Source organism: Coenobita brevimanus, chromosome 51, assembly GCF_032717465.1.
Source record: "Coenobita brevimanus isolate Jiangsu-jjx chromosome 51, ASM3271746v2, whole genome shotgun sequence".
NCBI lineage: Eukaryota > Metazoa > Arthropoda > Malacostraca > Decapoda > Coenobitidae > Coenobita > Coenobita brevimanus.
In genome coordinates, this window is record NC_137004.1 from 31,479,945 (window position 1) to 31,492,577 (window position 12,633).

At 43.7% G+C, this 12,633-nt stretch overlaps 1 protein-coding gene across 1 annotated transcript in view; it reads right to left on the reverse strand.

Moving 5' to 3' along the window:
• The window catches only part of LOC145400103 (uncharacterized), a 178,429-nt gene that overhangs the window by 3,983 nt on the left and 161,813 nt on the right, over positions 1-12,633 (reverse strand). The window lies entirely within an intron of this gene.

Consider the following 12,633-nt stretch of genomic DNA (forward strand, 5'->3'; position numbering starts at 1 on the left):
TGGAGAGAATGGGACATGATAACTGGGTGCAGTGAGAGGCGTTAATATTAGGGGTCGAGTTGCAAGGGGTAGACCAAAAAAGACCTGGGACGAGGTCATTAAATGTGACCTCAGGGTTAAGGGACTTAACAGGGAGGCTGCCAGAGATCGAGCAGCATGGACAGCCGCCATTAGGTGACCAAGGCCAACGCATGCAAGCATGTTGGAGCTTTCAAAAACAAAACGAGTATCACATCTACCTTATTCGTCTGATTTTGCATTGAGTGGTCTCTGGTTGTTCTCCAAACTGAAGCTTGTGATGAAGGAATATTGTTTTGACAAATACGATGATGTTCAAATTGAAACAAAGAGCACCCTGAAGAACATCAAGAAAGAAAGTTCCAGAGATGCTTTCATCAGTGACAGGAATGTTGGAACAAGTGTAAGGATGCAGGTGGGGAGTACTCTGATGGGGATGAATAAGGTATGTACTAAGTTTCCCAGCTATTATCAACATTTCTTACCACTCCTCCTACCAGCAGATTGACAGTCTGGACATATGGAGAAAATGTGTGACAATAATCGTGCAAGCCCTTTTGGGTAGACCAAGGAAACTGGGATGAAGTTCAAAGACAGGAATCTCGAGGTAAAAGGCTTAGACATGGAGGATTAATGAGAACAAACAGCTTGGACAGCAGCCACATGATGAATGAAGATAACCCATGCAGGCATGGAACACTGCTCTTTAGTGGAAAAAAAAAAAAAGGGGGGGGGGGAGTATGTACAGCAATATACATCATCTCATCCCAGTGCTAATACTGAACCATTTTCTCAAACATCTACTTACCTTTACACATACTCTGCTACCACCATAACACCTTTCTGCAGCACAGAAAAATTTTCTTTCCAAACCACACATGTATAACACCTTCCACAATCCATCCTTGTTCATTTCGTCATACATTTTTTTCCAGATCCGAGAATGCCACAAATATTTTGCAGTTTTTCTCATATGTTTTCACCAATAGTTGTCTTAAGGTATATACAATATTTGCTGGTGTATAAGAGTACCCCCAGTATTTCCACAGAAAATGGGGTTTAGAGGTATACTCTGTGCATAAGACAAGCCCCAACTCTTTAGACAATGGGAGCTTGCTGCCCCAGTAACTTCAGACCCACTGACCAGTGAAGTGATACTATTAACACCTTGCTAAACAACTCAGCGTTTGGTTAGGTTTTACCTTAAATCAGCTTCTTCTGTGGGTTTTACATGCTATCAAGGCTGCAAGCACCACATCTGATATCTAAATGGGTTATACAATTAATATTCCAGTATCAATTCATAGTTTAAAAACTCAAAATCATGTTACCATGAATTTTACACAATAAGTTAAATGAAAGTAACATTTTATTAACGTCTTCACACCAACTGTCAGTGATATAAAACCTTCAAAATCAGTATCATCTACATCTGACACCATCAGTTCTGGGTTAAAGTTAGCAGTTCTTCATCGTAAGGACCAAACTCTGAATTCAATGGTGTAGCTTCAGCATTGGCTTCCTTTTCCTCATCCGCTCACAAAATGTCACCTTCCATGCCATCCACTCAATTAGATATTCCACATTTTTTGAAGGGGTTGACTGTTTTTACAGAAATATCACTCCATGCCTTGATAATAAAATCACACAGCACATCAAGACCTGGAGCACGCATATTCCCATCTTTTGAATACGAACAACTTTTTACTGCTGATCATCCACTCATTCCATTGCTCATGGATGCAGTCTTTGAATGGTTTATTCAGACAGACATCAAGTGGTTGTTGGACTAAAGTTAATCCACCAGGAATAACAGCAATGACACTGTTGTTTCTCACCATATAGGTTTTTGTTCCCTCTGTTAAATGACTTTTGAACATGTCCCATACCATCAGGCTATGCTGTTTTAGCTGGTCCTGGTCGTTTTGGCCATAAGTCATTTAGGCTGTAACATCTAAATAGGTTAGGCTAGGTTGTTTATGCTGTTAGGTGATTCGGCTGTTTGCCAGTTTGGACACTACGGCCAAAACAACCAGGACTCGTTTAAGCCAGCCACCAGGTCGCCTAAATATGCTCAATCCACAGTTTCATTCCATGTTCGTCCATCCATCCTTTCTCATTGACGTGAACAAAAATTCCAGCTAGGAACTTTATTTTTGGCATCGTTTTTCTCTTGACAACAATCCTTGGGCTCAGCTTGGTTCTGTCTGCCATACACAGAAGTGCTACTGTCATACATGTCTTCTCATGTCCTGTTGTTTTCACTAACACAGTTTTCCACCTAACCTCAACAGTTTGATCTCCAACCATATCAAAATTCATTGCTTTCATCCATGTAGTAGTAGTAGTAGTTGTTCCCTGAGCAGTCAGGCTGAACAGCCCCGAGACCCTAAGGAAGGCCATGGCCAAGACTGGGCTTTCCCACAGAGCTCTCAAGGTGTGTATGTTGTGTTGTTGGCATAGGTGACTGTGAACAATGCAGTCTTCCATAATGTGCTTAATAGTATGGGGTGCTGTGTTGCATTCTGGACATGCATTAGCGACAGAGTCATCCAGCCTCTTCTGGTAACTTAAGCGGGCTGGATGATGTCCACATCTCAGCCTGGCCAGGTGGACCCTGTCCTCACGAGGGAGATAGGATTTAGAAGATTGGATATCAGGAGGCCGTGCATGCAGCTGTGTGTTGTTTTTAAGTGACTGAATGGAGCGGCGAGTGATTTGAGTATGGATATGCTTCTGGATGCTGGTCTGAGGCAGGCGAAGGGGGAGAGATGACAGTATTTGTGTATAATATCATGTGCTGGGTGTTGTTTTGATGTTCCTTGGTGTGTGTGGATGTGTTGCCATGTAGTGTAGTGGATGTTGTGGGTTTGTGGAGGCTGCAGAGAGAATCTGGGTGCCTCTCATGTCTAGGTGATCCTTAACTATGAGGACTTTGGTTTCTTGATGAGGGTGGTCTGTGGGTGTAGTAGCTGTGCAGCCTGTGATTATTTTTAGGGCCTTGTTCTATATGGTCTGTAGAGTGTTGTAGTGTGTTTTAGTGAGGTTAGGAGCCTAAGCAGGGCTTGCATAATTCATCACTGAACATATATATTGTCTGCATACTTTGGTGGTGGTTTCTTTGTTGTGTCCAAATGTTGTATGGGCAAGTGACCTCAAGGCACTGAGTCTTGATGTTATTTTATTTTTAATGCTTGTGATGTGTTGTCTGAATGACACTGATGTACTGTGTGTGTGTGTGTGTGTGTGTGTGTGTGTGTGTGTGTGTGTGTGTGTGTGTGTGTGTGTGTGTGTGTGTGTGTGTGTGTGTGTGTGTGTGTGATGGGGGAGTGTTAATGGTGAGGTGTGGAATGTGACTGTTTTGCTGTCCAGTTTGTGAGAAGGGTCACTGTACATTTGGCTGGGGTTATTTTGAGCCTGCTTGTGGTGAACCATTCATGTAGTGTGTTGAGGTAAGGTTGGAGGATGTGTGCAGCTGTGTCTGTGTTTTGGTGTGTACAAGTGAGTGTTATGTCATCCGCATAGGACGCTATGTGTATCTGTGGTGTGGCTATGTCGTGCATGTATAGGTTAAAGAGTGTAGGGGACAAAACAGATCCTCAGGGGATGCCATTTGTGAAGTTTCTGATGTTAGAAGACTGACTGGCAAATGTTACGTGTGCACATCTGCCTGCTAAGTTGTTTGCTAGCCATCTTTTTGTGTTATTGTGCATGTCTGTGTTGAATATTTTGTTTGTGAGGTTGTGGCAGGGGATGGCATCAAAAGCTTTGCTAATGTCTAGTGTGATTAGGAATGTTCTGTGTCGTGGCCTAGCTGAATTCATGCCATCAAAAACTCTTTGTGTAAGGTCTGTGAGATGAGTGTTTGTGAAGTGTAGTGGCCTAAAGCCATGTTGTGACTGGGCTAGGGGGGGTGTGAGGTATAACTAGTTGTAGTACTAGTCATTCAGTGACTTTAGAGGGGATGCAGAAGAGTGTGATGGGGCAGTGTGAGGAAGGTAACGTGGGGTCTTTGTTGGGTTTAGGGATAGTGATGATAATGCCATGCTTCCAGATGTTGGGTATTGTGTTGTGCGAGTAGCTGTAGTCTGATATGTTGGTGAGTGCTTGTATGCCTTGTGGTCCAGGGTGTTTAAGGTGAATGTTGCTTATAATGTCTGGTCCACAGGCAGATGAGTGCTTAAGGTTGCTGACGATGTGCTTCATCTGGTTGTAAGCGAAAGGTGCGTAGTCTGGATCTGTGGGGAAACGTCTCTTACGTCGGATGATACGTCGGTCATTGTAGTGGGGGTTTAGAAGGCTGACATGTGAAAAGTGATTGATGAGTGAGTTTGCTTGTTGTTTGTTTGACGGTATGGTATCTGTTGTTGTGATGGCAGCGTGTGATTGTGTAGTGTTGCTGCTGGAGACTGTGATGCTGTTTAGTGTTTTATAGAGTTTGCTGGTGTTTGTTTTGTGGTCAAGTATTTGGAGATAATTTTTTCAGTTTAGTGTTTGCTGTTCTGATATTTTATTGTTTATCTGAGTGTTGAGTTCTTGTATTTGTTTTACAGTGTCTTGTGTATGGGGTGCTGGGGAGTGTCGTAGTGTGTCCCGTTGACTGATAAAGCCTTGAATTTCTGGTGTGAAGTTGGGGTTGTGTCTCCTTCTGTTGCCTCTAGGGATGTGTCTTTTGTCTGCATTTTGTATAATTGTACTGAAAGTATGCATTGCGGTGCTGATGTTTGTGATGGGTGTACTGTTTAATGTTTTGAAATGCTTTTCTGTTTCAGTTGTGAAGGCCTCCCAGTTGGCTCTCTTCTAATTAGTGTCTGTGTGTCTGTGGCCAGCTGGGGTGATTCTGGTTTTGATAGTGATGATGATTGGGAGGTGATCAGAGCCAAGGTTTTGACCACTCTCCAAGATATTGTGGGGGAGAGGTTTGGGGGGAGAGGTTTGGGGAACAGGGGAGAGGTTTGGGGAACAGAAGGTGATGTCTGGGGATGATGGGAGGAAGAGGGCTTGGTGTGGGATATGGGTATGTTGATGGAGATTATTCAGTATGAAAAGATGATCTGTTTGGGATTGTAATATCAGCCCTCTGTCTGTGTCAGGGTTGTTGACATGCCAGGCCGACGCCTTGGCATTGAAATCACCACCCAGGATGATGTTGGGTATGTTAGTGATGTGGTGTATTTGTGAAGAGTAATTGTGTGGTACTGTGGGGGACGATTAGGGGGGAATGTATGTGATGGTGACTGTTATAAGTGATTTGTTACCAGTGCATATTTTAATTGACTGTATTTCTGTTGTGGTGTCATGTGGGAGGAGAAGTGACTGTGTGTGTGCAATGGTATCTGAGAAGTTAATGGATTTGTGTACCAGGGTGATGAGTCTACCGCCACTGCCATCCGACCGGTCTTGTCGAATGGTGGTGAAATTATGAAATGTAGGTGTTTTTTGTGTTCTGTGTAGTTTTGTTTCTTGTAAGATGGCAATGTGTATGTTATGTTGTTTGATGAATTGTGTGAGTTCTTGTTTTTTGTTGTTTATGCCATCTATGTTTAACTGAAGGATGTTTATGTTGTGTGCAATGTGTGTTGGCTGCTGCAGCACAGGGGGGAGGTGGTGGTGTGGGTGGAGGGGAAGGGGTAGGAGAAGGTTGTGGTGGAGGTAAGGGTTGGGGGATTGGATGGTGTAGGAAGGATTGGTGGGTTTGGCTGAGGAGGTGTGGAGGAAACAGGAGTAGGATTGGTGGGGGGGGTTTGTGGATTCCCAGTCCTGTTCCTAATGTTGCTTAATGGATATCCGTGCTTCTTGCACAGGCCAGTGATGTACCATTAGGAATTGTTTGTTCAGTGGCAAAAAACCCAGCCAGTTGCTCTCAGACCCAGAGAAACATGCCAGTGTTCGTGGCATGAGCTCAACAGGTTACTCACCTTTCTTATGTTCTCGTGGCTGTCTCCATGGAGGTATTTTTATAAAAATTTGCCTTCATATAGAAAACAAGTAGTGTTTGATGATGATGTTAGCGGTTTTAATGGTATTTGAAAGTACATTTACTATAATCAGCATACCATGGGTCAGGGTGAGTGTTTGGCAATGTTCCCCATCACACCTATGAATCTCAAAACCACAGGATGTAGAGGTTAGGATTTTATACCTGTTGTTTAAGACGACCCCCAATTTGGGGCGTTTTTTGTATGATGCTCAAGAGTCGACTTATACACTGACAAATAAGGTAACTGATTTACACATCTCTACCACTTCAGAAACCACTCTTTATCACTCACCAGACACTCTTTTATCTACTATACCTTGCTTTCTTTATCACTGTTCTTCATAACTTTTACAACATGATCAGATTCATTCCACTAATACTTTCATTATCATCATCATCATGCCTCTTTTCCTCACCTGCAGGTGGGGTGAGACTGAGTGCAAAAAGCCAGAGAAACTAATTGACTGCATGACCAATGAAATGTGCCACCAACTTCAATTATTATTTTTCTTTAAGAAGGGTGCAATCACAACTTTTACTCATGCGTTTCCTCACCCATGCTTGTTGTACCCTTTCATAAGAAGCTCATTTGCCACTTTTTTAATTTTATAATTTCTGCATATGCCCTACCACTATCTATTGCCTTCCCATATTTTGCTTTTTCATAACCTAAATTTTTGCCACTGACAAATTTGCAGCCACCAATTCTTTCACTGTACAACATAAATCACTCATGATCACCACCACTCTCCTCTTACCATTCTATTCATCAATTTTTAAAAACAACAGTCTGATCTTGGTATATGGAAGTTTGGTATGCGATAAATTGATAGAACGATGAACTAAAAGTTATATGCAGTTTTGTGATAACGGTGCTGAAATTCACTTACACAATAGCTGTGGTCGCTGAATCGGTAGAGGCATCCTGCAGTCCTAATGGACCCAGGTTTGAATCCCAGCTGAGGCAGGGAGCAATTTAAGGATTTGAATTTCATAAAGTAGACTTTACTGATCTACCAGAAGACCTGCTGATATGTCGTAAAAACACCCCTGCTAATACCTAGTACAGTCCATCCCCTTAGTAACAGGCCTATATGGGCGGCAGAGGACGGCGCGTACTAGGAATTCGCCTACTCTGAATACATAAACTTATGGAAAAAATTACATATGGGCGGCACCCCCCTTCACGGGAAACCCTTGAGACTCCTTTCGGGCCTAACTATTGTTCAGTACAGGGGAACTATCTAAGACATATTACCTAAGATAAAATAAACCAACAAGATTATGGCTTTACTAAGTCAACAAGGATATGGCTTAACTATACCAACAAGAATATGGCTGCTCACCTTAACTCAAGAAGACAACAGGCTTGATGAGGGTAAGAAGGGGATCTGAGGCAGGATGAGGCACCTAGCATCTGCTTCCAAGAGATTAGGTGTGCTAAGCCGACTCCGTTCCTTCTTTACCCTTGCACAACTGTTGACTCTACTGTATACAGGGGTTTTATCCGCCCATGTGTGGAGTACAACTCTCATGTGTGGGGAGGCTCTCCACATACAGCTCTTCTCAATAGAGTGGAGTCAAAGGCTTTTTGTCTCATTAACTCTCCTCCTCTTACTGACTCCCTTCAACCTCTGTCTCTTTGTCACACTGTTGCATCTTTATCTCTTTTCTATCGCTACTTCAATGGTCACTGCTCCTCTGAACTGTCTGCATGCATTCCTCCACCTCCATGACGGGCGCAGCACCCATCTAGCAGCAAACTCTCATCCCTTTTCTGTTCAACTCTCTAATGCAAGAGTTAACCGTTACTCCCGGTCCTTCATTTATGCAACAGGTCAACTCTGGGACTGTCTCCCTCTGTCTGTATTTCCTGCTTCCTATGATCTCCAGTCTTTCAAAAGCAGTGTATCCAGGCATCTCGAAAAGATCGGATCTTGAATTTGGCTCTCTCTTGTATTTTGCTTTTCTCTTGGAAGGAACAACAATTGTGGGCTCGGCCTTTGGTTCATTCTTCCTTGCATAAAAAAAAAAAAAAAAAAAAAAAAACTGCATCTCCTCCATCACCTTCCTCACCACTCTCGTCACCAGCGCTTTTGATACTTTCACTACATAATGCACTTACTCCATTCATAAACCCTTCAAAGTCTATTTCTGACACCTCAGACATTGCATAATCATCTTGATCCTCCTCAGGATATGGCTCTTCCGATGTTGAAGGAAGCGATTCCTCACTTTCTTGGAGCCGAAGGTAATGGGTGATGAGGGTTTGCTTCCGTCTGCTTACTTCCTGGTTGTGCTTGTCTGTGTAGTTGCAGAAGGTTCTGTCCAGTGAAGCCATCAACTCCTCCAATTGCAACTGAGAGCATCCGATGTCCTTGAATTCTTCCTTGAATTTATCAAGGGCACACAGTACCCGGTTGATCTCCATCATGGACAAATCTTCACTCTCCATCACTGGTGTTGTTGGCTTTTCTGCTACGATCTCCTGCTCTGCGTCGGCCTCATCCACTCGCTTCACGACTTCCTGGGGTTCCTGCTCTACTGCCGCTGAATGTAAGCCCCTGATCTCCTCCAGCATGATGACCTGAAACCCAGGCACAGCTTGTGCAGTTGTGAGAGTGGGTGCTTCGGCAGAGGCCAGGGACTGAAAGCTGCTTCCCAGTGTGATCTCACACAGGTGCGGTACAAGGAGGAAGGAGGCGCTAAGCATGGTTAATTGTTGCAAGGGTTATATCTGCCCAAGAGGACAACAAGAATGTGATGGCATCCTTGAGGCTGAATGACCGCCAAAAAGCCATAATAGTCTTATCAGGAGTTGAAGCTGGTGGTGCAGGTGCTGTCGGTGAAGCGCGTGGCAAGTCCAAACCATCCTCGGCATCCATGACATCACTTCCAGCTGTGTCCAAGTCAAGAATTGCCTGCAGTTCCTCAGAGCTGTCAGTCTTGCTGCGGAGATGATTGTAGGGGCGTTGGTGGTATGGCTGCTTTACCGTTGCAATTAACACCTGGTCTAGCGGTTGGATGAGAGAGGTCATTCTGGGTGGCAAAAAAACAATCTTGCATTCCTTGCTGAGGTCTCCTAGCCAGGTTGGATGACTTGGGGCATTGTTAAGAATGAGAAGCACCTTGAAGGGGATGCCAAGTTCCATGGATTTAGCCTTGGCGTCAGGGATGAAGTGCCGCAACAACCATTCAGAAATGATGTTGCTCATCATCCAGCCATTGGAAGTGCTGTACCAGTACACCACGCCATCATCCATGCAGCGAAGTTTCTTGTAACATCTGGGGTGTGCTGCGGTATGAACCACAACATGCCGCATCTTGTGTGAGCCTGATTAGTTCACGGCGGACATGACCGTTATCCTGTTCTTGCCCACTTTTCTCCCCCAGGCCTGGCGCTGCTGCTTACTGATATAAGCAGACTTCGGCATAGCCTTGTAGTATAGGGCCGTCTCATCTATGTTGTAAATTTGTTGCTTGCTGTAGCCACCCTCATCGATTATCCCCTTCAGGATGGCAGGATAGTCCCTAGCTGCCATTTCATCTGCAGACACACGCTTGCCGGTGAGGCGAATGTGACGTAGCTCCTTCCTCTTCAAGAACCGGCATAACCATCCCATGGAGGGTTTAAAGGGTTTCGTGACACCCAGCTTCACAGATGCAGCTTTGCAGAAAATCTTGGCCTGGTCCCTGGGGTAGTGCCCGTTCAGTGGAATTCCTTCCTTCTCCTTCCTCTGGATGTATGTTGCGACGTACTGCTCCATGAGAATAATTGCCCAGTTGGTTAACCTGCTTCTCCAGTCCAGTGCCGCCATCCCATACATCTTGACAGTCTTCTTTATGGCTTCCCTGTTCGCCCATATTGTTCTCACTGTCAATTCTGCCAAGACGAGTTCCTTCCCAATAGCAGTGTTACCCTTCCCATTCTCTTTCTTCCGAATGACTTTCATCTTTATGGCATGGGTGATGCACTTCTTCCTTCTCGAGGATGGGACAGACATCCTGGCTCACAAAACAATATCCTCAGAGTAGACGAGAATGTTACTGGAAGAGCAAGTGTACCCTCTGTGCATGTGTGTTTCCTCTGCTGAGCCTCTCTTACCACCCTCCAAGCAGTGCATTTGGGCATCACATGACAAATGCGCTTCATCGACGTCACAAGGTGGGCAGAGCGTAGGCAACCGTTTTTCGCTCCTTGGGGTGGCAATGTCGTACTCGGGGTAACCCCAGATTAGGGCCACTCTTCACTGCCCGTCTCGCTTACAATGAGGTTAATTCATGTACTATTAAAAAATACACTAAAATTTAAAAAAAAATAGGTCCTCGCATACAATGAGGATCGTGTACTCTTAACTCACGTACTAGGGGGATGGACTGTACACCAGGCCTGTACGAGACAGCCCTAACATGTATTCAAAATGGACAGTGGGTGTTAGCGCCAAAGTGGTGACATGTGGAGGTGTGTGGCACATAGGAGGACTCCTGGGCCTTGGAAACAGGCTATGAAGCCTATGCCCAGACTCACTCACTCACTCTCTCTCTCTCTCTTTCTCTCACACACACACACACACACACACACACACACACGCTGGCTCAGTGGTAATGTTCTCGCTTGCCATCTGGTAGACAGGAGTTTCAGCTTCGCTCAGGTTGTGAAAAGTTTCACTGACAAAGTGGGTGGTTACTGTCCCCCTTAAGCAAGGGGATGGGTGTGTGCATGTGTGAAGGTCACAGCCTTGCCCTAAGATCGGACTATATGAGCTCTCAGCTCCCTTCTGGGAGGGTAAAAGCTGACAATCACGACCATCAAGTGATCCTGACCGACCCGGTGAATTACACACACACACACACACACACACACACACACACACACACACACACACACACACACACACCTCGTAAATTCTCAAATGAAGAAAAATACAGTGCAGTTCCCTGAATATGAAATTGTCAGGATAATGCAAGCATTCAGAAATGTGATTTTGAATTCTCTATCATTACTAACAGTTGTGTATAGTACCATATATGAATAACCTAACTGCATGGTATTTCCATCTCATCTTTAATGTCGGGACCGACTGCCTAGCCCCGGGTTCCTACACTCCTCATGGGGCAATGTAGGATTGGATGATGGATGGATCTCTAATCTGTCACTGAAGGTCACTGCTCCTCTGAACTGTCTGCATGCATCCCTCCACCACTATGGTGGACGCATAGCACCCATCTTTCAACAAACTCTCATCCCTTTTCTGTCCAACTCTCTAATGAACAAGTTAACCATTACTCCCAGTCCTTCATGTATGCAATGGGTCAAATCTGGAACTGTGTTCCTCTGCCTGTATTTCCTACTGCTTATGACCTCTAGTTTTTCACACTCAGTGTGTCCAGGCATCTCAAAATGAACAGAGCTTAAATTTGGGTCTGTTATTTTTTTTTTTTTTTTTTTTTTTTTTTTTTTTTTTTGGGAAGAAACATTCTTGAGGGCTTCTGGCTTTTGGTTCCTTCTTCCTTGCATTAAAAAAAAAAAGTATATAACTTAATGCAGCATATTCCACAATCATGGTTTTTGATGATTCAGGCATTATGATTCAACAAGAAACAGTGACAGTTTTTTCAATCCAGAAATATTTACAAAAAAATATAAATGATACAGTGTTAAGAAACAGTGAAAGTTTTTTCAATCCAATGATATTAAAAAAAAAAAAAAAAAAAAAAAAAAAAAATGTGGTTTAAATGAGTCCAGTCTGAGCATCCTTGGGTGACCAATGCATCACTTTGTCAATATAGTGGTGACACTGGATGCTAAACCAAGGTTTTTTTCTGGTGGTAAATATATACCAGTACTTGCAAGAAAATAGTTTCAAAGAAATGACTTTTTCAAATTCTTTTGGAAAACTGGCATTTTTTTGAAAATCTGATACTGGGTACTGCAGTGTAGTACAAAGGGAAAAAAAAACTGAAATAAGCTAACCAAAGAGAAAATAGGATGTCAGAAAGAAAGGAACACACTAAAAAGAAAAGAAACAGAGTACTGTAAAAAGAAATGAATGACAGTTACATTTCACCTGAGAATAAAAATATCTGTCCAACAGCTCTATACTCAGCTGTACATGGCAGCTGATAATCATGGCTGAGATGTTGACTTGGAGAACACATATGAAACTGGCCTTATACTGAGCCTTTAGCAAACTCACTTATGACCAACCTAAGATGTCATAAGTTTTTGTGTATCACAGCCTTGTGCTGTTACAGTATAAGCATGTCATAAGCTATGGTACTATAAGTCTGTTATGGCAACCAACATGTCGCAACATAATACCACTTTTGAGTATCTGACCCCTGGATATCATACATGTAAGACAAACCAAAACTACTTGTACTAATAATTCATGAAGGGATTGGTTGGGGTTTATTTTTATAATGCTACTCAAGGGAAAAATTACTGACTGTCCAAACCTCAAATGTCTGGAATGTGTAGCCTGGCCCTGGATCCCTATGCTAATGAGAGGGCAATACAAGATTGGATGATGGATGGACTTAGAGCTATGGTACTATCTTCCTCCTCCTCCTCCTCATCATCATCTCTGATACCTTGTTCCCTCCCAGGAACCCCCCAGTTGGGGATGGCAGTG